This window comes from Pipistrellus kuhlii, unplaced genomic scaffold (genome assembly GCF_014108245.1).
Source record: "Pipistrellus kuhlii isolate mPipKuh1 unplaced genomic scaffold, mPipKuh1.p scaffold_m20_p_14, whole genome shotgun sequence".
NCBI lineage: Eukaryota > Metazoa > Chordata > Mammalia > Chiroptera > Vespertilionidae > Pipistrellus > Pipistrellus kuhlii.
In genome coordinates, this window is record NW_023425449.1 from 35306725 (window position 1) to 35329920 (window position 23196).

The following is a 23196-nucleotide window of genomic DNA, read 5'->3' on the forward strand; positions in this document are numbered from 1 at the left end:
AAATTTTAGTACCTCCAAACCAAGATTATGAACTCACTTCAAAATATTAGGTGCTGCATACACATATTTTTAAAGCAACATATATTCACACAAAAACATACCTGCGTAGAAAAATATCTAGAAGCATACACCCCAAAATATTAGCAGTGATAATCTCTGTAAAAGAATAGTGGAATTATTTGTGATTTTTTTTTCTCTTTGCTTATTTGTACCACTTAACTTTTCTACATGAGATGCACATGGATAACAACACACACTCCACACAAAATTCAAACTGAGAAGCACAAATTTTAAGGAAAAGTATCATTATTCTAACAGAACACGATCATTCCCAAATGCCTAATAAGAATGTCAGGCAGGGTTAATACAAAAAAAGTTAAATAACTTAGTATTCAATAGCCTAGATTCTAATTAGTACCAGAAACACACTCAAAAAAATTTGTTAGTACTGTTCAGGCATTTTAAGACAACAAAAGGACCTCCCAAATAAAAACTGAGTCCTAATCCTAAAATATTATATATATATATATATATATATATATATATATATATGTACACACATATATATATATATGTGTGTGTGTGTATGTATGTGTATATATATATACACACTATTGATTTTTTTACAGAGAGGAAGGGAAAGGAATAGAGAGCCAGAAACATCAATGGGAGAGAAATATCAATCAGCTGCCTCCTGCACACCCCCCAATTGGGATGTGCCCGCAACCAAGGTACATGCCCTTGACCGGAATCGAACCTGGGACCCCTCAATCCACAGGCCGACGCTCTATCCACTGAGCCAAACCGGTCAGGGCAATAAAATATACTTTTGTACAAAAAGCTCCACTGCTCCACTGGAAGGTCTGCCTCCATCGCCTTTTGTCACATTTATCTCCAGAACTCTCCTCGGCAGGGAGCGCAGTCACCGTGGAAATGAGCAAACATAAGATCACTCCGAGTCGAGGAATTCGGTGTGGCTTTAGGTCTGGCTCAAGAGAGAGCCTTCTCTACGTCTGCCACCCAAACCAGGGTGACCCTTCCCTTCAGGCTCCAACATTTTGGGGGACAACGCTCAGTCGATAACCAGAGAGGCTCCTAAAGTCTATCACAAGCAAAGCGCCCACGCCCGCAGGCACGGGGGCCCCGCTGTAGCCATGCAGACGGTCGCCTAGAACCGCTCCACACGCCTGACTCAGCGTGACCACAGCACGGACAGTCAGGAAAGCCCGAGTGGGACTCACCTACGAACTACACTTTGCAGCGATGTTGACGGGCACAACAGGACCAATCCCATCTGTGTGCAGTAGAACATAAAACAAATTATTCTAACCGGACCCCTATCATGCACGGCAGGTGACCATGCGGTCGGTCAGAGGCCACGTCCCACAGACAGCAGGGCTGCCGGCCACGTCTCAAAAGCTCCATGAACGCCTCCAGCAGGGCACCGTGGCCCTACATGCGGTGCAGCTCTGAAAGGCTTCTAAACCGTTATCAGCGATGTCTGTGATGAAAGCAGCGTTTACTGCACGGGAAAATCTCCGAACGCCAGGAGGAAATCACACAGCAGCTCTGCAGAAGCGAGGGGTTTTACCTCAATGGCATTTGGGTAAAGCAAGTGTCAGCGGGCCCCAGAACAGACAATGCCATCACGTGGTGACCGGTAAAAGGACCACAGAGACCCTCGCTCTCATGACAACCCTTGCACCGTTCACCCCCTCATTCAGCAAATAGGTGAAAACTAAGCCCGACAGGAACTACGAGGACCTGAGATACAAGAGGGAAGCAAGCCAAGGTCACTGCCTCCAGGGAGCATTTGGCTAGCAGGATGTATAGTAAACAGACATTAAACAATTAATGACATCATTAAATGTCAAGGAAATGTCAGGATGCCATTCAATAGCAGGGCAGGCAGGGTGCCACGCGCGCCTTGAGCAAACGCTAGGCCTGTTGGACGGGCCGCGCGGGGGGACAGGGCGGGCGGGCAGAGGTTCTGGCAGGGTCCAACAGGCTCTGGCGGGGTCCCTGGGTGGGAATGGCCCTGCCCCTCAAAGGCCCTGAGCCAGCCTGGCAGAACGGAGAACAGGTAGACGGTTTCTTGGGCCCAGGCTAACCCTGAGCTGTATGAAGACATCCACGCTAAGAGACCAGGCTGGTGACCGCTATGTGACTCTGGTGCTCAGAGGACAGGTCTAGACCAGGAGTAAACGTGGGAGTCAACAGAGACGGCGGGTGGTGAACGAGAACTGGACGTGCCCTGGACAAGGGAAGCTGGTGGGGTGGAGGGTGGAAGGTGGGGAGAAAGACTTGCATTACTTCCTCACATCACATACAAAAAATTACTTCTTGCAATTGAATTTTGCCATCTAGCCCAGCCAGTGTGGTTCAGTGGTTGAGCATCGACCTACAAACCATGAGGTCACGGTTCGATTCCCAGTGAGGGCGCGTGCCCAGGGGGCTTTGATTCCCAGTGTGGGGCATGCAGGAGGCAGCCCATCAACGATTCTCATCATTGATGTTTCTCTCTCTCTTTCTCTCTCTCCCTCTCCCTTCTTCTCTGAAATCAATACAAATATTTTTAAAAGAAGACAAATGGTTGCCATCTAAACTTTCTTAATTTGCAAGTGTGGAATAAAAAATAAATAAATAAAATAAAATAAAACAAAGTGCTTTCTAATACTACCGTTCCGACACGATGCCCGATTTGTTCAGAAAGGATAAGATTAAGGGTATAGCCAAGACCGGTTTGGCTCAATGGACAGAGCGTCGGCTTGGGGACTGAAAGGTCCCGGGTTCGATTCCGGTCAAGGGCATGTACCTTGGTTGCGGGCATATCCCCAGTAGGGGGTGTGCAAGAGGCAGCTGATCGATGACTCTCTCTCATCGATTTTTCTAACTCTCTCTCTCTCTCTCTCCCTTCCTCTCTGTACAAAATCAATAAAATATATTAAAAAAAAAAAAAAAAGATTAAGGGTATAAAGTTCTCGGAGAAATGCCGACACCCAAGAAAGCTATTTCCCTCCAGTTAGTCTGAGGCACGCTACGCTGTCATTCCCTTAGCAGAGCACTCCCTCCTCGCCTCTTCCAGCGCCCTAGAAAGGAATCTTTTTTTTTAACACGCGGATACGACGACTCCTTCGCAAGATTTGTCACTAGAAGCGCCTGCAGTCCGCAGAACTGCCACCGACCGGAGACGGATCACAGGGTGAGCGTTCTGAACACACCAGCACGTCCTCACAAAGAGCAGCGGACCTGGCGAGCCCGCAGAGCCGAGCGCTCCTCAAAGCTCTCCCCCTCGGGATTAGGGCTGTAATCCTCCCACAGAACAGACAGCAGTGACTGCTCTGCGAAGCAGCGGCCAGGTTAGGGTTATAGGAAAGCCGGGGAAGTGCGTGCCCCGGGGGGGCAGCCCAAGCACCCAGGAGTATGACGGGCCTCGACTCATACTCACCTGGTTGATTTGAAGCATGTTAAAGCAACGTGGACCCAGCTGCGGGACCCCTCACGGCTCCAAAACCTGCAAAAGGGAAACGGAGAAATAAAGGTGAGCTTGGCAGGCGATTTCAGGGATGAGCCCTTGTCACACACACACCCCTGGTCAAAACCAGGAATACAATGGAGAGCTTTCTAGGATGGTGGCCTCTGGCGGCACATGGCTACCGAGCACTCGAAATGCGGCCAAGAGAACAAAGTTTTACTTTTCTTTAAGAGTCACTGAAATGTTGCCAAAACTGGTGTGGCTCAGTGGATAGAGCATCGGCCTGCGGACTGAAGGGTCCCGGGGTTTGATTCCGGTCAAGGGCATGTACCTTGGTTTCGGGCACATCCCCAATAGGGGATGTGCAAGAGGCAGCTGGTCGATGTTTCTCTCTCATCGATGTTTCTAGCTCTCTATCCCTTTCCCTTCCTCTCTGTAAAAAATCAATAAAATATATATTTTTTTTTAATTAAAAAAAAATAAGAGTCACTGAAATGTGCATAAGTGCATGTGGCTAGCGGCTACCATCCTGGACAGGGCCGATCTAGGCTGAACAAAGTGCGTCCCCCAACACACACACCCTGGTTCTAGAGTCCTAAGACAAGTCCAGCAAAAGTGAAACTTAAAATGACCTAAAAGTTTTTACTTATTTAATATGTACTCCCCCATCTCTAACGTATACTCAGACTAATGTTTAATATCCTCTCCCCTTGCTCCAATAAGGTGTTAAGAGGCCTTGTTCCCGTCCCCTGTAAGATAAATTTAAGCCTAAAGAGGCAACGCACAAGTCTTCTATTAGGCGGTACAGGGAGTGCTCAGTTACCTACCTGGAGACTTTTGTGTGTGGTTTTATTATCAGCATTAGAAAAACAGCATGCACATTAAAATTTCACATAAATGGACTGACAGAGGTCAAAGAGGAGGGAAGGGGGGGGGGGGGGGAACACACACACATCTGTAAGAGTGTCAACAATAAAAAAAATTTCTGCCCTAACTGGTTTGGCTCCGTGGATAGAGCATCAGCCTGCAGACTCAAGGATCCCAGGTTCGATTCTGGTCAAGGGCATGTACATTGGTTGTGGGCACATCCCCAGTAGGGAATATGCAGAAGGCAGCTGATCGCTATTTCTCTCTCATCGATGTTTCTAACTCTCTATCCCTCTCCCTTCCTCTGTAAAAAAAAATCAATAAACTATATATTTTTTAAATTTTTTCCTCATAAGATTTTCAAAAGGAAAATCACCGATCCTGACACAACCCAGTGTTACATTCCAATTAGTTTCCTTCTGGATCTGACCTCACCATGGCTGCATTTCTTTTCCTGTGGCAAATTTCTTATACACTTAACTTTAAAATACAGGTACCAAAGAAGGACAACGACACCAAACTTATAAACGAATAAATCATGGGATCTTGTAATGGTAAGTTTACATTGAAAAAAATTAATTATGGCTTGGCCAACGTTGCTCAGTGGTCGAGCATTGACCTATGAACCAGGAGGTCACTGTTTGATTCCCATTCAGGGCATATCCCTGGGTTGCAGGCTCGATCCCAGTGTGGGGCAAGCAGGAGGCAGCCAATCAATGATTCTCTCTCATCACTGATGTTTCTATTTCTCCCTTTCCTTTCCTCTCTGAAACCAAAAAATATATATATTTTTAAAAAGATAAATTATGTACACAGCCCCCCAAAAAAATTATCTAAAAAGCAGTAACAATTTGGATATACAACGAAGTTGTATAATTTAAACTGCTGTATAAATTATTATGCTGTAAAATTTTAATATTGAACTTTCCCTCAGAAGCAAAGGTTCTTGAGAAACATACATACACACAGATACATCATATATACACACACATATGTCTATTATAAATGTGTGTGTACGTCTGCCTATCATTTTTTTCGAAATGACACACTGGGGTCCATTCTAAATGACGGTGGAGGTTTTTAATATATTCCTTACAGTGGTGACCTCGGCATTTTATATCTTACAAGAGAATCATATGTTATAGAAACAGCCCAAGGTCTGAGCAGCAGTGAATGTGAGATTGAGTCTGAGCTCTTCATTGGTAAAGTACTAAGCACTTTGTGTATCTTTGGGTTCTTTTTCTTTCGTACCTTTTTTTTAATCTTTTTTTTAATATATTTTATTGATTTTTTACAAAGAGGGAGGATAGAGAGTTAGAAACATGGATGAGAAACATTGATCGGCTGCCTCCTGCACACCTCCCACTGGGGATGTGCCCACAACCAAGGTACATGCCCTTGACCAGAATCGAACCTGGGACCCCTCAATCCACAGGCCGATGCTCTATCCACTGAGCCAAACCGGTTTTGGCTTTTTTTTTAATTTTTACAAAACAAACTAAAGTCCTTATAGGTGGCAGCCTCTAACAACTGGACAACAGCAGCTAAAACGCCGTGTAGGTGTCACCTGCCCTGTGTCTCTCACCTGTCTGCTCAGAAGGGAGCCAGCTCCCAGTGCCTGTTGCCCTGTGGAGAGGCCCACCTGTCAAAGGTCTGAGGGAGGCCACCAGCCCAAAAGAAACTGAGGCCTTCCACCCAGGACCTCCTGGGAACTGAATCCTGCCAAGAGCTGCAGGAACCAGCCTAGAAGCAAATCTTCCCCCAGGCGAGCTTTCAGCTGAGACTACAGCCCCAATGACAGCTTATCTGTACCTCATAAGAGACCTGGGCCACAGGCAACCAGACAAGCTGCACCCAGATTCCTGAGGTAATAAATGTTTTAAGCCCTTCGTTTCTGGCATAGTTTGTTATGCAACAATAAATAAGACAGTTTGGTTCAACTATAAAATTCTATAACCGTATGGTGCGTCAGGTATTGACCAACATATTTAAGTAGGCCAAAAAAGAATTAATTCCCTGAGCAAACAAGTACCATTACAAAATTTAAAAATTGTAAATTATAAAATTTAAACATGTATATTTTATTCAAGATGAATTCGTTAGAATGTGTAACATTACTCAAATGATATTAAAATATACTAGCTATAACTAAAAATACAGACCCATCTGATTTTCTTTTTCTTTTTTAAGTTTCTCATTTTAACCATTTCTTAAAATATATTTTATTGATTTTTACAGAGAGGAAGGGATAGAGAGTTAAAAAACATCGATGAGAGAAAAACATCAATCAGCTGCCTCCTGCACACCTTCCACTAGGGATATGTCCGCAACCAATTGATAAAATATCAAGACAGTGCATTCCAACTATAGCTGCCCTTGACTGGAATCAAACCTGGGACTCCTCAGTCCACAGGCCGACACTCTATCCACTGAGCCAAACTGGTTAGGACTTCATTTTGTAATTGGGAACAATTCATTTGGAAGTTAAAATGTAAATGAACTACCAAAAGTATCCCAGTGATTTCAGTGCCTTACTTTCTAGAATGTAACATTATTTGTTAAGCACTTACCCAAGATGAGAAATCCCATTTTGATTTTATTTGATGTAAACCTCTATAGCTTACAAATGCTATCTTTAGAGCTGTATGTGATTCTTCAGTATTAGAATCTGGTATCACTGGCGGTTGATTCCGAGCAGTAGGCACAGTAAGATACAGGGGTAATTTTTTTTTTTTAATTTTCTAATATAAAAAGGTAGTTTTATAAAGAAAAAAATGAAAGCGTCACCTAGCTGGCTGGGCTCAGTGGACAGCGCACTGGCCCTCGGACTGAAGGGTTGCAGGCTCGATCCCGGGTCCTGGTTGGGGCAGGTGTGGGAGGTAGCCAATCAATGAGTTTCTGTGTTTCTTCTCTGTGTCTCCCCCCCTTCCTTCTACTCTCTCTAGAAATCAATGGGAAAATATCCTCAGATGAGAATTTTTTTAAAAAGTCCAGCTGGGTGGTTCAGCATCCACCCAGAAACAAGAGGTCAGTGGTTCGGATTCTCAGTCCGGGCACAAGTCCAGGTTGCAGGTTTGCGGGTGGGTCCCTGGTGTGGGGCGTGTGGGAGGCAGCCAATCAATGATGCTCCTCTCTCTCACTGATGTTCCTCTCTCTCTCTCTCTCTCTCTCCCTCCCCCTCTCTCTCTCTCTCTCTCTCTCTCTCTCTCTCTCTCTCTCTCTCTCTCTCTCTTCACTCTCTAAAAATAAATAAAAACAATTTTTTAAAAAGCACCTATTTGCTTAAAATGGACCTGGCAACTTTAAATATTCTGCAATCCTTTCTTCACAATAACAATAAGATCTGTACACATTAAAGCATGAAACTAATATCCATCACAGCACCTGAGAGGTAATATTCAGAACCTATTCTTTTTCACCAACAAATTCTATTAAATTTACACCAATATAAAAATTTGTGATTCACAACTACCCCATGGACAATTCAAAATGCCCACTGGGGCACATCTTTAACAGTTCACTTCTTCCTGAAAGACATGCCTGGACTAGTGTCCTATATTTAAAAGAATTTGATAAAATATCAAGACAGTGCATTCCAACTACAGCTAAAGAAACCGATCCCCATGCCTCAAAAATACCCTACGGGGTCCCCGGTCGGGCACATTACAGCAGGCGGTTTCCAGTTCCGATCCCGCCTACTAAATGCAAGGAGGCGGCTCCGGGGAGAGGGCCTGCTCATGCGGGAGACTCGCTGCCCATGAGGACGTCCAAGTCCCGCATGTCTCCGAAATTCACTGCTGATAAACCCACTGCTCTTGGCCGAGGACAGTTTGGCTCATCAGTGGATAGAGCATCGGCCTGCGGACTGAAAGGTCCCAGGTTCGATTCCGGTCAAGGGCATGTACCTTGGTTGCGGGCACATCCTCAGTAGGGGGTGTGCAAGAGGCAGCTGATCGAGATTCTCTCTCATCAGTGTTTCTAACTCTCTATCCCACTCCCTTCCTCTCTGTAAAAAAATCAATAAAATATATTTTTTTTAAAAAAACACTGCTTTTGATACCAATTACCTTTGGCTCATCTGGTAAACTGAAAGGCGGGCTTAAATCTATAAAATCCTCAACAGTTAAATACTGCTTTATGAAACAGCAATATTAATCTCCCTATACCTTTTTATATCATCATCCATTCCACAATCCTCCCTTAAATGCCTTTGTTGGACAACCTGAAAAGCAAAAGCATGTCCCATCTTTATTCGTAAGACTCCAAACTACTATAAATCTAAATATCAACTCCAAGCTCCTTAATCTAAAAAAGTCATGGGGTCCTTAACCAGTGTTTTAAAAACCTTTTTCACTTTCATTTCTCTTTAAAAGTAAGCACCCCCCCCCCCCCCCCAAAAAAGTAAGCATCCTCAAAAAACTGCTCTATATTTTTAAAAAATGACAAGTTGCCCTTGCTGGTTTGGCTCAATAGATAGAGCATCAGCCTGTGGACTGAAGAGTCCCAGGTTCAATCCCGGCCAAGGGCACAGGCCTGGGTTTCGGGCTCAGTCCCCAGTAAGGGGCGTGCAGGAGGCAGCCAATCAATGATTCTCATCATTGATGTTTCCATCTCTCTCCCTCTCCAATGAAATATATTTTTTAAATGACTAGTATGAATTTTAATGTATCCTAAGAATCTATGAAAGATTCTATGTATATAGATATCTCACTCCATGAACTTCTCCCATAAAAATAAATAAATAACACCACCAGCCAAGAAGAAAAGGAAACTAACGTTTATCAAACTCCAATTTTAAATGCTAGGGGCCATATTTTGTCATTTTTTTAAATATTTTTTTATTGATTTCAGAGAGAAAAGGAGAGGGAGCAAGAGATAGAAACATTAATGATGAGCCGAAGCCAGTTTAGCTCAATGGTAGAGCGTTGGTCTTCGGACTGAAAGGTCCCAGGTTCGATTCCGGTCAAGGGCACGTACCTTGGTTTCGGGTACATCCCCGGTAGGGGGTGTGCAAGAGGCAGCTGGTCGATGTTTCTCTCTCATTGACGTTTCTAGCTCTCTATCTCTCTCCCTTCCTCTCTGTAAAAAATCAATAAAATATATTTTTTTTTAAAAAGAAACATTAATGATGAGAAACAATGATAAAAAACATCAATTGATCGGCTGCCTCCTGCAGGCCCCCTACTGGGGATGTGTGGGCTCAAGCACAAAACCCTGGGCGTGTGCTCTGATCAGGTTCCCATGACCACCTGGTTCATAGTTCCACACTCGACCACTGAGCACACCAGCTGGGCCATTTTGCCATTTTTACATGAACTCAATCTTCATCACCTTGGATGTAGGTAATATCCCCATCTTTCCAGAGTTAGGTTTCTTTCCCATAGTCCAGTGTTTCCCAAATTTTTGACATATGTGTACCCCTTCTATAATTTTCGTAACGCTGAGTACCCCTCGTACTCATGAGAACGTAGAATTAGGCGCAGCTGAGCACGGTGCAGTGCATATCCAAACCGAACTACGGTGCAACGCGTACCCCCACCAAACTCTTCCCGTACCCCTGGGGGTACGCGTACCGCACTTTGAGAAACACTGCTATTCCATTGCTAGGATTAAAACCCAGTATGGCCGAAACCGGTTTGGCTCGGTGGATAGAGCATCAGCCTGAGGACTGAAGGGACCCAGGTTCGATTGCAGTCAAGGGCATGTACCTTGGTTACAGGCACATCCCCAATGGGAGGTGTGCAGGAGGCAGCTGATCGATGTTTCTCATTGATGTTTCTTATCCCTCTCCCTTCCTCTCTGTAAATATCAACAAATATATATATTTTTTAATAAAACCCAATATGGTCTGGTTCAAAGTCCTCTTCCCCTCATTATATAATACATTTAATTACAAACAAAGACCAAACTTAAAGTTTTTCCTGTCACAAAGGGCATGGGCTCTAGGACAACAGAATGTCAAGGCTCCTCTGTAGAATTTTGGTGATTTATTCAAAATAAAATAATTATACATATATAAAGTATAATTATTACGGATTCAAGACACTCATCTACTATTTTCTTTAGAACTAAGAAGAGGCAAAAATATACCTATGCGATTTGATCGTACTGTGCAACTCTCTATTCAGTCTAATATCAACCAATCCAATTTTACGATATCTAGATTTTTCCCTCTTTCTGACCTGTGCACATAAATAATCAGATACCCAGCACAAAAGGAAACAGAGTAACAGGAGTAAAGAGACTCACTACAAAACAGAACAAAACATACTGGCCAATTATTACATCTTCCAGCACCTGATCCTAAAACCAGAAAACCATTCAACCTCATTTTGTGTTGCTTACATACTAAAAAGTGTGACGATCATTTTAGATACTTTTGAAATCCTTATCTTTGCTGAAAGCCAGACCAAGCCACTCCTTCCTAGAATTCCATTCCTAGTAAGCTAAGTAAGCTAAAATATGCAAGTTGTATGGTTTTCCATGCTGTGTATTTAGGAATAAAGAGCCATGATGTATGACACTTATTACCCTCATGGTGCAGGAAAAAGATTGTGTGTGTGTGTGTGTGTGTGTGTGCACACACGCGCGCGCCGCAATATAGGGATAAATGGTAAAGCAGTAACAAGTGCATCTGAGTAAAGGTTACATAAGTGTTCTTTGTACTATGCTTGCTACTTTTCTGCAAGCTTGATATTATTTCCAAGAAAAAAGTTAAAACTTAAAAATTACATGGCATTCCATCTGAAGTTAACCATACATATTTAGATTATACAGCAACATTTTTACAAATACAAAGCAAGAGTTTTTAAGGAAAAACAATCATTTCTGAGAAAACGTGCACCATATCCTACCAACTAATGTTCTTTTAGGGATAAATTTCAAACGACACTGCCATGGAACAAAACGTGGCCATGGGGACTGGAGTTGAAACCCTAGCAGGGCAGGGAAAAAAAAAAATACACACCCCACAGTTTGGCCTAAGCGCTTCAAAAATGTAACTCAGGCCTGCTGTAAAATGCAGCAAATCTACAATTCCAGTGACATGTGATCTCTCTAGTTTGCAGAAAATACAGACACACTGAAAACTGAAAGACTTGTCGGATGACAAAACAATGGAGATGCGGAATGTTTTGGTTTTTGGTGGTTTTATTAAAGGTGCCTTACCCCCCCTCCCTCCCCCCCCCCCCCCCCCCCCCCCCCGCAGCTCAGTTAAAGTGTGTTTGAACCATCTTAAGAGCAAGGGCAGAGGAGAACTCTCCTCCAGGAGGAGAAATGTTGCAATCTTTTCCCCCACGAGGCTACTAGCATCCTGCCTGCCCATCACGATTTCGATTTCAAGTGTTTACCAGGGTTTCCTAAGACGTAGGGGGATGCACCAGAAGAGAAGTCAAATATTGTGCTTGGCAAAAGTGCACCAAAATCCTGAGAGCAAACATTCCAAAGGAAGGTTTTCCAGCTCACAGGGAAATACCTTTACAGGATCATCTTCTCCTTTCCGCAGGAACCACCCACTTTAAAACCCTCTCCTAATGGAATGGTCCTTCCCTACTCCAGCAGTTCTTAGCCTTTTTGGGGCGATGGGGACGTCGGGGGGCTTTCCAAACAGGATTAATCACAAATGCAAAACCCTGCACACATTTGCAGGGACTTCCAGCGCCCCAGGCCCCCCCCCCCCCCCGCCCCCTCGCTGAGAATCGCAGCTCCGCGGCTCGCCCACCCGCAGCCTCTGCAGAATCCCCCAGCCCAGCCCGGCCCCGAGCTCCCGGGCGGCGCGGCGGCGCTGCCCACACGCGGAGGACTCGGTAACTGATCTTTGTCTCTTCGCCCAACTCCCTTCGCCCGGCAAGGTCACTCGCTGCCAAGTAACTGCCCCTTCAGGCCGGGCCCGCATCGCGGCGGGCGCAACTTGCCCGTCACGGGGTCTGTTCTGCGCCCTCGGCCCCACCTCCCTCCCCGCTCCGGCGGGTGACGTCTGCCCCGCCGCCGGCCCATTTCACAGACCCGGCTCCCCGCCCGGGCGCCCCGGGCCGCCACCCCCGGCGCCCGGCGCCCCCCGCCCAGGCCGGCTCCCCAGACCCTCCCTCCCTCCCCTCCCCGCCATCTGATCTCCCCTCCCCTCCCTCTTCTTCCCTCCCCTCCCCGCCGCCCCGCTTCCCGCCGATCGCACCCGGCCCCACCGCCCCACCTTCCAGCGCCCTCCGTGCGGCTCCAGCCCCCACGACCCCCGCCCCCGCGCCCCAGCCTCCGCCCGGCTCCTCCCCTCCCGACACCTGTGTCGTCCCAGCTCCGGCACGCACCCCCCATTCATTCGCCCCCTCCCCGGCCCCCCGGCCCCCCGGCTCCCCGGCCTCCTCCCCTCCCTCCCCTCCCCTCCCCCTCCCGCCCGGAGGAGCCCGAGGGGCGCGCGGGGCCCGGGAGGCCGCGGAGGGGCCGGTGCCCGGGGCTGCCCGGCGCCCTCGGTCTCCCCCTCCACCCGCGGGGCGGAAGCCGGGGCCTCCGGGGCGCCCCCCGGCCGGGCATTTACCTTGTGGCCGGGGACGCTGGGCGGGCGGCTCCCACATTGGCAAACCCTCCAAAGGACTGACCCCGCTCGGCCGCCGCCGCCGCCGCCGGCTCCCAGCCCGCGGGCTCCCCGCCCCCGCCTCCGCCCGCCTCCCCGGCGCTCCGCCCGCCCGCCCGCCGCCGCGCCCTCCCCGGCCCGCGCCGCGCGCCCCCGCCCGCGCGCTCCCGTCGGCCGCCGCCGCCCGCCTCCGCCCGCCGCCCGGCGCGGCCATTGTTCGGGCGCCGCTCCCGCCCCCTGGCGGCCGGCCCGGCCCCGCGGCGGCGGCGGCGGCGGCCTCCCGGGTGCGGCGGTGCGGGCGCCCGCAGGCCGGGACCGTCCCCGGGGCCGTGGGCGGGAGGGCGCGCGAGAGCTGGGAGCGCACCGCGTCCGCAGCCTCCGGGTCCCCGGCTCGCCGCCCCCACCCACCCCGCCCCGAGCCCACGCGGCACAGGGTGGGCCTAGGCCAGCCGCCTCCCCGGCCCGGGGGGACCCCCGGCTCCCTCTGGGCGGCGGGCGGCGCCCCGATCCCCCGCGCGTACCTGCCCCGGGCTCGCCGGCCGCCGCGCTCCGCGCCGCCGGGGGCGCGCGCCCATCCCGCGTGCGCTCCGGCCGCCGCTGCGCGCCGCTGTGGGTGCGCGGCTAGCGGATCCGGCACCTTCCAGGCTGGGGGGACGGAGGGGGGGGGGGATGGGGGGAGAGGGGGGTTGGAGGGGGTAGTGCCACTGTCTTGTCCAGAAAACACCAATGATGAGTAATCACCTGTTCTCCAAGATCAGCAACGTGGCCACACATCCTCCTCGGCCAAAAAAAAAAAAAACACCAAAAAACCGTACTTGGTCACATGAGAAAGAAGTCCTTGGGACCGAAAATGAGGACCATTTTACCACAGTGCCCTAGATCCTAGATTGTGGAGGCAAGAGTGCCAGGAAACTCAAATTACTTTATGGTTCGCCCTGGTTTTGATGTGGGTTTCTGGTGCCCAGATAACCCCAGTTCAGCCACAAAAAAAGAAAAAAAAAGAAAAGAAAAAAATTTTCACACTTCGTTTAGTAAATGGCACCGAGAATAATCTGACAGTAAAGTCCAAAAATATAAATACCCCATGTTTCCCAAACGTGTCCATTGGCATTTTTATTCCCAGCATTCCTTCCCAATACCAGTTCCCCTGAGGTGCCTACCAGGCCTGTGATTTCAGCCATCCCCGAAAACCAATGGGTGTCTTATCTACAACTGGAGGCCCAGCGGCCTGTGGTTCAAAGCAAGAGCACAGAAGCAGATAACCAGGCCTGTTATTCACCCAGTGAGTCAGTTATTCTTTTGTTCCACAGATTACATATAACATGTGTGTAAATGTGACACTACATACAAAGCCCTCTATGCAGGGCCTGGCACGTGGCGGGTCTGTGCTGAGCCAGGAGCTACCAAAAGGTCTCTTCCTGGAACTTTCCCATGCTCCTTCTCCTCCGCACCTCTGCCATCCCTCACTTACCATGTGGCAATGTGGCATCCTCCCCGTATCTGCACCAGTCCTTCATCAATGACCCTGGGCTGGGGGGGGGGGGGGGGGGCGGGAGTTGCTGGAACCCCTTGTATCCTGCAGCCGAGATACTCAGTCTCAACGTGCTTTCTTCTTTTACTTCTCTAATTGTAGGCCTTCCATTCAGCCACCTTTCAGGCGGTTCTGAATGATGGTTGTTCTGAATTTTAGTTGTAATTTTGATGTGGTTGCGGGAGGCAGGGAGTCCCACCGCGTACCTACACTGCCGTCTTGGTTCTCAAGAACATTGTTTTTAAGCTTGAATCAGCACCTTCAGTTGCTCAAGCTATATAGCCTCAGCGCATGGGATCACCTGAGTGGCATGGCAATCTGCACAGAAATCGAGGATTTCGAGATTTTACTTTAAAGCCAAGTATTTGCATAGGAATTGAAAATAATGGACAAATAAAGAGGAGTGGTCCTATTGGCAGCTGATGAAAACAGAGCAACTAATTTATCCATGAATCATATATATATATAATGAGAGGGAATCACTGATAAGCCAGCTCCTGTACATCCACACTGGGGATGGAGGATAGAGCCTGCAACCTGAGCATGTGCCCTGACCTGGAATCCAATAGTGACCTTCCAGTTCATAGGTCAACAGGTCAACGCTCAATCACTGAGCCAAGCCACCTGGACTCCATGCATCTTTAATAGCAGTCAAATATTCAACCATCAGGAAAAAAAAAATAGTGTTTTCAACTTTGTGATCAGTTTAAGCAATTTGACTGGGACAGATTCCAGAGTCACAAACCATAATTTCTCCTTTAGCTATACCCTCTGTCTTATTACATCCCTTCCTTGGTATCTATTTTCCTGTAAAATTCATTTAGCCCCCAGTCCCCACCATATAATTTGCTCTCCTTTATATGCTTATATTTGAACATATATTTATCACTACACCATATTTGTTTCTTCTAATATGCCTTCAGCTCTTTGAAGGCAAGAACAATGACTTCCTCATGTTTGCTTCTGTGGCATCGAGCACAGTGTCTATATGCTCATTAACAAATGCTGGTTGAATAAATGGATTAGTGAATTTGACAAATATTTATTGAGTACAGCTGGGAAGGAAAATTTTTTCCTCCACCCTTCTTTTAGCTGGTCTAATAGTTAAAATGACATGGGACAGATTAAGAGGAGAAAAAGCAATTTAATTATTAAGGGAGCCCCTTGAAAACATGAGACCCAAGGCAAGGCTGGTCCTTGAGGTTGACACGCCATCCTGAGTTAAGGAATGGGATCAGGGCCTGGAGCTTCAAAGGGGAGAGAGTATTTCCCAGGACAGTAAGAAGCACAGACGTTCGTTTGGCATTTCCACGTTTGCCCTGCCATACAGGTAAGGCGTTCAGATCAGAGTTATCTCTGGGAATAGCTGTCTCTGGAACAGGCCCTCCATCTAAGTGCTTTCAGTAGTTAAGGCAGATTGGAGAGTCTTTCCTGAGTCTGCTGAGTCTTGATTGCCTTCAGTTCAAAATAATCCACAAGCCAAAGCGGCAAATTTGGGAGTCATGTATCTGCCAAGGGCTGTTTGTGGCCCCGGAGTATACAGCAATGGAAAAAAAAAATCTGCAAAGTCTTCGCCCTCCTGGACCTTACAGAGGAATGCATTAATGAATGAGTGAGCGAGTGAAATAAACACTCCCAAATCCTTTATCTATTGGAGTACTATTCTGGATATGCCTGATCAATTTGTATATTCACTGATGAATTGATTGCTTGGAATTAAATAATGTTCCCTAATAATGATGTTTTTTTCCAAAACATCAGCTGTCTACACACTGTACTAAAAAAACAACAGAAATAAATTACATTACAAATATCATCATTGAGAGTAAGGAAACAAAATTTTATTTAATGAACTGTACAATGATTCTTTTACATTTTATGAAACATGATGTTCAACATATTTTTTTAAATTTTTATTGATTTAATTTTTAATTTGAGAGAGAGAGAGGAAGGGAGAGGGAGAGAGGGAGAGAAACATTGATGGGCTGACTTCTGCATGCCCCTGCCAGGGATCTGGCTGAACCCTGGCAGGTGTCCTGACCAGGAATCGAACCAGCAACCTTTCAGTGCTTGGACAGCAACCAACCAACTGAGCCACACTGGCCAGGCTCAACAGATATTTTTCAGTAAAATAAAATTTAAAAAAATAGGAAACCAATTATATTTCTATTGACTTTTCCTTCCTAGCTATCATCTGCTCTCTAAACATCTCAACTTGTGGGAAGTGAGAGGAGGGGCTACATCTACACTTTCCACCATGGCAGAAATTTGATTCAACTGTATTTCAACTATCTTTATTCGAATTTATTGGCTAAGTCTCCGCTTCAAAATTACTTAATTAAAAGACAAGATAAGATAGCTTTACAATCTGCTTTTTCATCTCAGTCTGTTTTGTCATCTACAAGTTGGGTTGTTTTACCGAATGTGTACTGTAGGGTTCAGGAAGAGACACCCTAGGCGTGCCTCGGTGTTATGCAGATTATTTTGAACTAAAGGCAATAGAGACCCAGAAACTCGCCTGTCATAAGACATCACCAGAAATAACTTTGTGCGCACTATCTACATGGCAGGGCAAACTACTATCCATTGAACATCTCTTACCCTACTCCAATGACCCTTTCAGGCCCTGAGGCACCTGACCTCATCCCTCGCTCAGAATGCCACATAGCCGTGGCCAGTGTGGCTCAGTGGTAGATCCTAGGCCAGAGCACCCAAAGGTCTCGGGTTCGATTCCCAGTTAGGGCACATGCCCTGATTGTGGGCTCGATCCCCAGCAGGGGGTGTGCAGGAGGCAGCTGGTCAATGATTCCCGCCATTGATGTTTCTATCTCTCTCTCCCTCTCCTTTTCTCTCTGAAATCAATGCCATATATCCTCGGGTGAGGATTTTTAAAAATGCCAGCGGTACCTCATTTTAACTTTCTGTCCCTGAACCTCTCATGTAGGTGAGGCCTCTCACTCACCCATATACTAATATGTGGGGTTCCCATGCATACATATATAATAAATTTGGTTCCTTTTTCGTATTAATCTGTCTTATATAGATGTAATTACTAGGCCAGCAGAAAGAACACTGTGGGGGCCTACAATACTAGCTTACACTGCTTTTACCTATAATACAAAATGCTCACAAAAAGCATTCTTCTCTTCAGTGGCCTTTCTTCCAGCCTACCCTGTTTCCCCAAAAATAAGACAGTGTCTTATATTAATTTTTTTCTCCCAAAGTTGCACTAGGTCTTATTTTCAGGGGATGTCTTATCTTTCCATGCGCTAGGTCTTATTTTCGGAGGATGTCTTATTTTCGGGGAAACATGGCAGATTCTTCTTCTCTTTTGAATGCAGTGCCCATTTTATTATTATCATCATCATCACCATCATTATTATTATTGTTATAATGATTGACACAATTTTAACATAATTTATTTTCATTTTGTTCATGCCTAATCTGAGTTCTTTCCAGATCTCTGATTACCTTAGCTTTACCCAGTAGAGTTTTGGGGGAAAAGGAACTCAGGGGATTGGGGGTCTTTTCATGCATTTCATTCGTTTTTAAGAATGGAAGAGTGTGGTGTGATGATCTAAGAAATATTTATTTTGGTGTTTGTCCAGGGTTCCTATTATAGAGTTCCTAAAACCCTACTAATTTTCTAAGTGATAAGATAGGATCATGATTTGTTATACTATTTGAGTTTTGCTCCAAGCTCCTGGAATACCCACAGAATAATAAAGGTGAAAGTGTTTTGCCCTGGTGGGTGTGGTTCAGTTGGTTGGGCTTAGTCCTGTGCACCAAAAGGTCGCTGGTTCAATTCCAGGACAGGGCACATACCCAGGTTTAGTGTACAATTCCAAAAAAATCAGAGAATTGGTGGGTGGTGTGGAAAAGCATTCCAGAAAGAAAAATCTATAATTTGGTTTTATTTCATCATGTTTAACCTAAATTTATAATATTTTCCTCTGACAGTGCCTTGTTTATAATTATTTAATTTCCTTGCAACGGAAATAAATGTGTAACATTTTTTTTAAATGTTTTTATTGCCGAAACCAGTTTGGCTCAGTGGAAAGAGCATCGGCCTGCAGACTGAAAGGTCCCAGGTTCAATTCCGGTCAAGGGCATGTACCTTGGTTGCAGGCACATCCCCAGTAGGGGGTGTGCAGGAGGCAGCTGATCGATCATTCTCTCTCATCAATGTTTCTGACTCTCTATCCCTCTCTCATCCTCTCTTTAAAAAATCAATAAAAACATTTTTTAAAATAAATTTTTTTAAAATGTATTTTATTGATTTTTTACGGAGAGAAGAAGAGAGAGATAGAAACATTGAGGAGAGAGCCGAAACCGGTTTGGCTCAGGGGATAGAGTGTCAGCCTGTGGACTGAAAGGTTTCAGGTTTGATTCCGGTCAAGGGCATGTACCTTGGTTGCAGGCACATCCCCAGTGGGAGTATGCAGGAGGCAGCTGATTGATGTTTCTGACTCTCTATTTCTTTCTCTTCTTCTCTGTAAAAAAAGTATATTTAAAAAAAAAAACAATGAGGAGAGAGAAACATCAACATACACTGAGTGGCCAGATTATTATGATCTCTGAACGCATAATAATCTGACTAATATATATATATATATATATATATATATATATATATATATATATATATATATATATAATATATATATATGTAAGTTCTGGTGCATGAATTCATGCATGGGTGGGGGCCAGCCAGCTTGGCCAGGGGGAGGGGACATGGGTGGTTGGCCAGCCTGCTTGCTGGTCAAACTCCTGGTTGAGGGGACAATTTGCATATCAGCCTTTTATTATAGGATATACACTGAGTGGCCAGATTATTATGCATTCAGAGATCATCATAATCTGGCCACTCAGTGTATATTGGCTACCTCCTGCATGCCCCAACTCTGGGATTGAGCCTGCAACTCAGGCATGTTCCTGACTGTAAATTCAACCAGCGACTTGCTGGTAACCCAACCATTAAGCCACACCAGCCAGGCTGCAATATACCTATATATGCACTTGCACTCTTTGGTTGATTCTTGTATCCTGACCTGGAATCGAACCCACAACCTTGCTGTATCTGGAAAATGCTCTAACCAAATGAGCTACCCAGCCAGGGCTAAATATATTGTATAACACTTCTAAACAGCATGGGAGGAGAGGTATGTGTATTTTTTTTAATTATTTTTTAAATATATTTTATTGATTTTTTTGCCCCCCTCCCTCCCTCCCATACATACCCTCCCTCCCCAGAGTTTTATGTCCATTGGTTGTACTTACATGCATGTAGGTATGTGTATTTTTTAAAGTAAGTTGTTATCTTTTAATTGTAACTATTTTGAGAGACATCATCTTAGCAATCACCTCTCAATTTTTCCTTATTGTCCCCTCCTTTTCAAAGGACTTCATGATTGATCCAACATTCTCCCTTCACATTTATAAAGGAAAAAAAACACACACAAAAAAAACAAAAACTGAACCTTGCAACTACTGACACCTCCTCATTCTTTCCTCTCTTTGGTAGTTGTCAATGGCATTCTGAGTTAGTAAGGTATTGCAGTGTAATAAGCTATGCCAGAATTTAGTGGTTTATTTTTTTAAATTATATATATACTAGTGGTCTGGTGCATGAATTCGTGCACATCAAAAGGAAATTAATTAAAATAAATATTTTAATCTCACTATTTGCCCTTTCTCTATAATAGAAGTATCAACCAAATTCACAATCAGCATTTACAGATCAAAATGCACACATGTGATTGGCACCAGTGAGAGCTTTATATATAGAGATAAATTTGCTTAATTAGACCTGCTTTCTGATTTAGCTAACCTTTTTCCAGCCAGGGAAGCACCCAACTTCTCTTTCAGGTTATTGTTAGCAACACAGCAGTAAATATCAACATGAAGCAGATTATTATTATAGATCACACAGGAAGAACAAAGGGTAAAATATTTAACTGCAGCAGTGTTTGACTATATTCTGCACAGTGAGAAAACCTGAAGTTATTTTCAAAGTCCACCATTCTTACTTCTTTTCAGTCGGGTCAAGTTTCTAAACTTTCTAAATCTCCTTTTTCCGGCTAATGAAAAGAAAATAGGATTCCACTGAGTCTCCTATCTACCTACTCCAGGACTTCTGTGAGGATCAAATGGGATGAGGCATGGGAAAACGCTTCACAGACATTTGGTTAAAGTGTAAAATGTTTGTATAAAGCAAGTAGTGTTCCTGGGTTGAAGAAACTCCACGGAGGCTAGTCGCTAGGGAGAGGAAGCTGGGCGTTGCTATGTGACATCATTACCTGGAGCCCACAGCCACTGTTTCTGGGCTGGGCTGTGGGCTGCATTTTACTCCCTGGGGTCTTGGCATCGTTGGCTGTGATTTGGTAGGCCGTCACTCCAGGGTGGTGGCAGGGCCTGTGTCCCAGTTGGGGGAAGCCAAATGTTGCTTTGTCGATGCCTGGTCCATGGTGCTGTTTCTCTGTAAAAGACCAGCATACATCACAGCAGCTCCTGCGTTGGACATCTGCCCCCTGTTGGTCAGTGTGCGTCATAGCGACCAGTCAGATGGTCAGACACTTAGCATATTAGCCTTTTATATATATAAATGTCAGAGAGAAATGAAGAGGGAAAGGGAGAGAGTGATAGAAATATCACTGATGAAGAATCATTGACCAGCTGTCACTTGCACACCCCACACCAGGAATCCAGCCTGCAATCCGGGCATATGCCCTGACCAGCAATCAAACCATGACCTCTTGGTTCACAGTTTGACTCTTAACCATTGGGCCACACTGGCCGGGCCGGAATGTAAGTAAGTGGTTTAAAACAACAGCAATGTATTTAGTTTAGACAGTCTGGGCCAGGCTCAGTAGCTTGTCCCTGCTTTGTGCAATGTCAGCGAGGCCAGCTCACAGGCTGGGAGCAAACCATTTAAGGGTGCACTCATATCTGTGGCTGAGGCTAGCTGACCCCGGGGACCTCCGGGGACTGTCAGCCAGAACACCTACTTGTGGCCTCCCAGTAGCTGTGTGGAACAGTGGCTGGGTTCCAAGAGACAGAAAGTCAAAGACACTCATTTTTGAAGGCCTGGGCCCAAAAGCTGGCAGCGATAAGCTGCGAATTGTGCCATTTTGGTCAGGTAGACACAGGGTCCAGAGAGACCTCCGTGGGAGGCCTGTGTAAGCATTTTGGGGTCACATTTAAGACACCACACCTTCTCTGAAATGTACCCCTTGTCTTACTGTACTGTTCCTCAGTTAGGAGCAGGTAACACAGCATTTCTTTCCTCGGATACCTGGGAAGGCTGGAGACAAACATGGCAGCTGACAGCACATCTAATAACGCCTCCCTGTGCACAAGAAGCTGCACTCCTGCCGAAACCGGTGGGGCTCAGTGGATAGAGCGTCAGCCTGCGGACTGAAGGGTCCCAGGTTTGATTCCAGTCAAGGGCATGTATGTACATTGGTTGCGGGCACATCCCCAGTAGGGGGTGTGCAGAAGGTGGCTGATCGATGTTTCTCTCTCATCAATGTTTCTCTCTCCCTCCCTTCCTCTCTGTAAAAAAAAAAAAAAAAAAAAAAAAAAAAAAATCCCCACTCCTGAGCCATGGGGATTACAGAGACCAGGTTCCAGAGACCTGCACAGCCTGCTTCTCCAGGCCACTCTCTTCTCCAGGGGAGGCTTTGGGTAGTGAGAAAGAGACGAGGGGTGAGCTGGAGGCTGGGGACACTGCCAAGGGTGCCGTGAGTGGCCACTGGTAGTTCAGCCAACCTCTGGCCCCTCTCCTTCCCAGAGGTGGGGGTTGGCAGTGTGAGGCTGAGAGTGCAACCCTCAGGCCATGTCTTGGCTTTTTCTGTGAACAGCCTCCACCCGAAGCTATCTATGGGCCCCAGCTACCAGCCATCTCCTCATCCCCCCAAAGACACTCATCGCTCTGGAGTTTCTAAGGGTCTTAGAAGCTTGCGTGTAAATGTTAGAACAAAAGCCCTAGCTGGTTTGGTTCAGTGGATTGCGTGTCGGCCTGTGGACTGAAGGGTCCCATGTTGTAGACTCAATCCCCAGCAGGGAGCATGCAGGAGGCAGCCAGTCAATGATTCCCTTTCGTCATTGATGTTTCTATCTCTCTCTTTCTCCCTCTCTCTTCCACTCTTAAATCAATAAAAACATATTTAAAAATTTTAGAATAACCCTGGTTGGTTTGGCTCAGCGGCTAGACGCAGGCGTCTTCAAACTACGGCCCACGGGCCACATGCGGCCCGCAGAGGAGTCTGATCCGGCCCGCCAGGTTTTTTGGGCAGTGAGCGCAGCCGAGGTGTTACAGTAGGAATTAGTAGTTCATATAGTCCGGCCCTCCAGCTCTCTGAGGGACCATGATCTGGCCCCCACTTTAAAAAGTTTGAGGACCCCTGCTAGAGCATCAACCTATAGACGAAGGGTCCCAGGTTCGATTTCAGTCAAGGGCACATCCCCAGTAGGGGCATGCAGGAGGCAGCCAATCAATGATTCTTTCTTATCATTGATGTTTCTATCTTTCTCTCCCTTCCCCTTCCTCTCTGATATCAACAAAAATATCTTAAAAAAACAAACACACACGCTCATCACTAGACCCTGACAGGTTGCAATTTCCCAATGCTTCCTTTAGCAGCAGTTTCAGTCAATATTGCCAGAACGACCCCTAAATTCAGAACACAAAGCCAGAAGCCATCAGAAACAGGATTACCAGTTATCAAGGATGGAAACCTTGACCGATGGATTCTCAAA

At 46.2% G+C, this 23196-nt stretch overlaps 1 protein-coding gene across 1 annotated transcript in view; it reads right to left on the reverse strand.

Moving 5' to 3' along the window:
- Positions 1-12985, reverse strand: part of STAU2 (staufen double-stranded RNA binding protein 2) — a 215306-nt gene extending 202321 nt beyond the window's left edge. The window contains 3 exon segments of the mRNA XM_045581486.1: positions 102-156; positions 3449-3514; positions 12870-12985. The gene's annotated coding sequence lies outside the window, so the exon portion shown is untranslated.
- Between the last annotated feature and the right edge of the window lie 10211 nt (positions 12986-23196).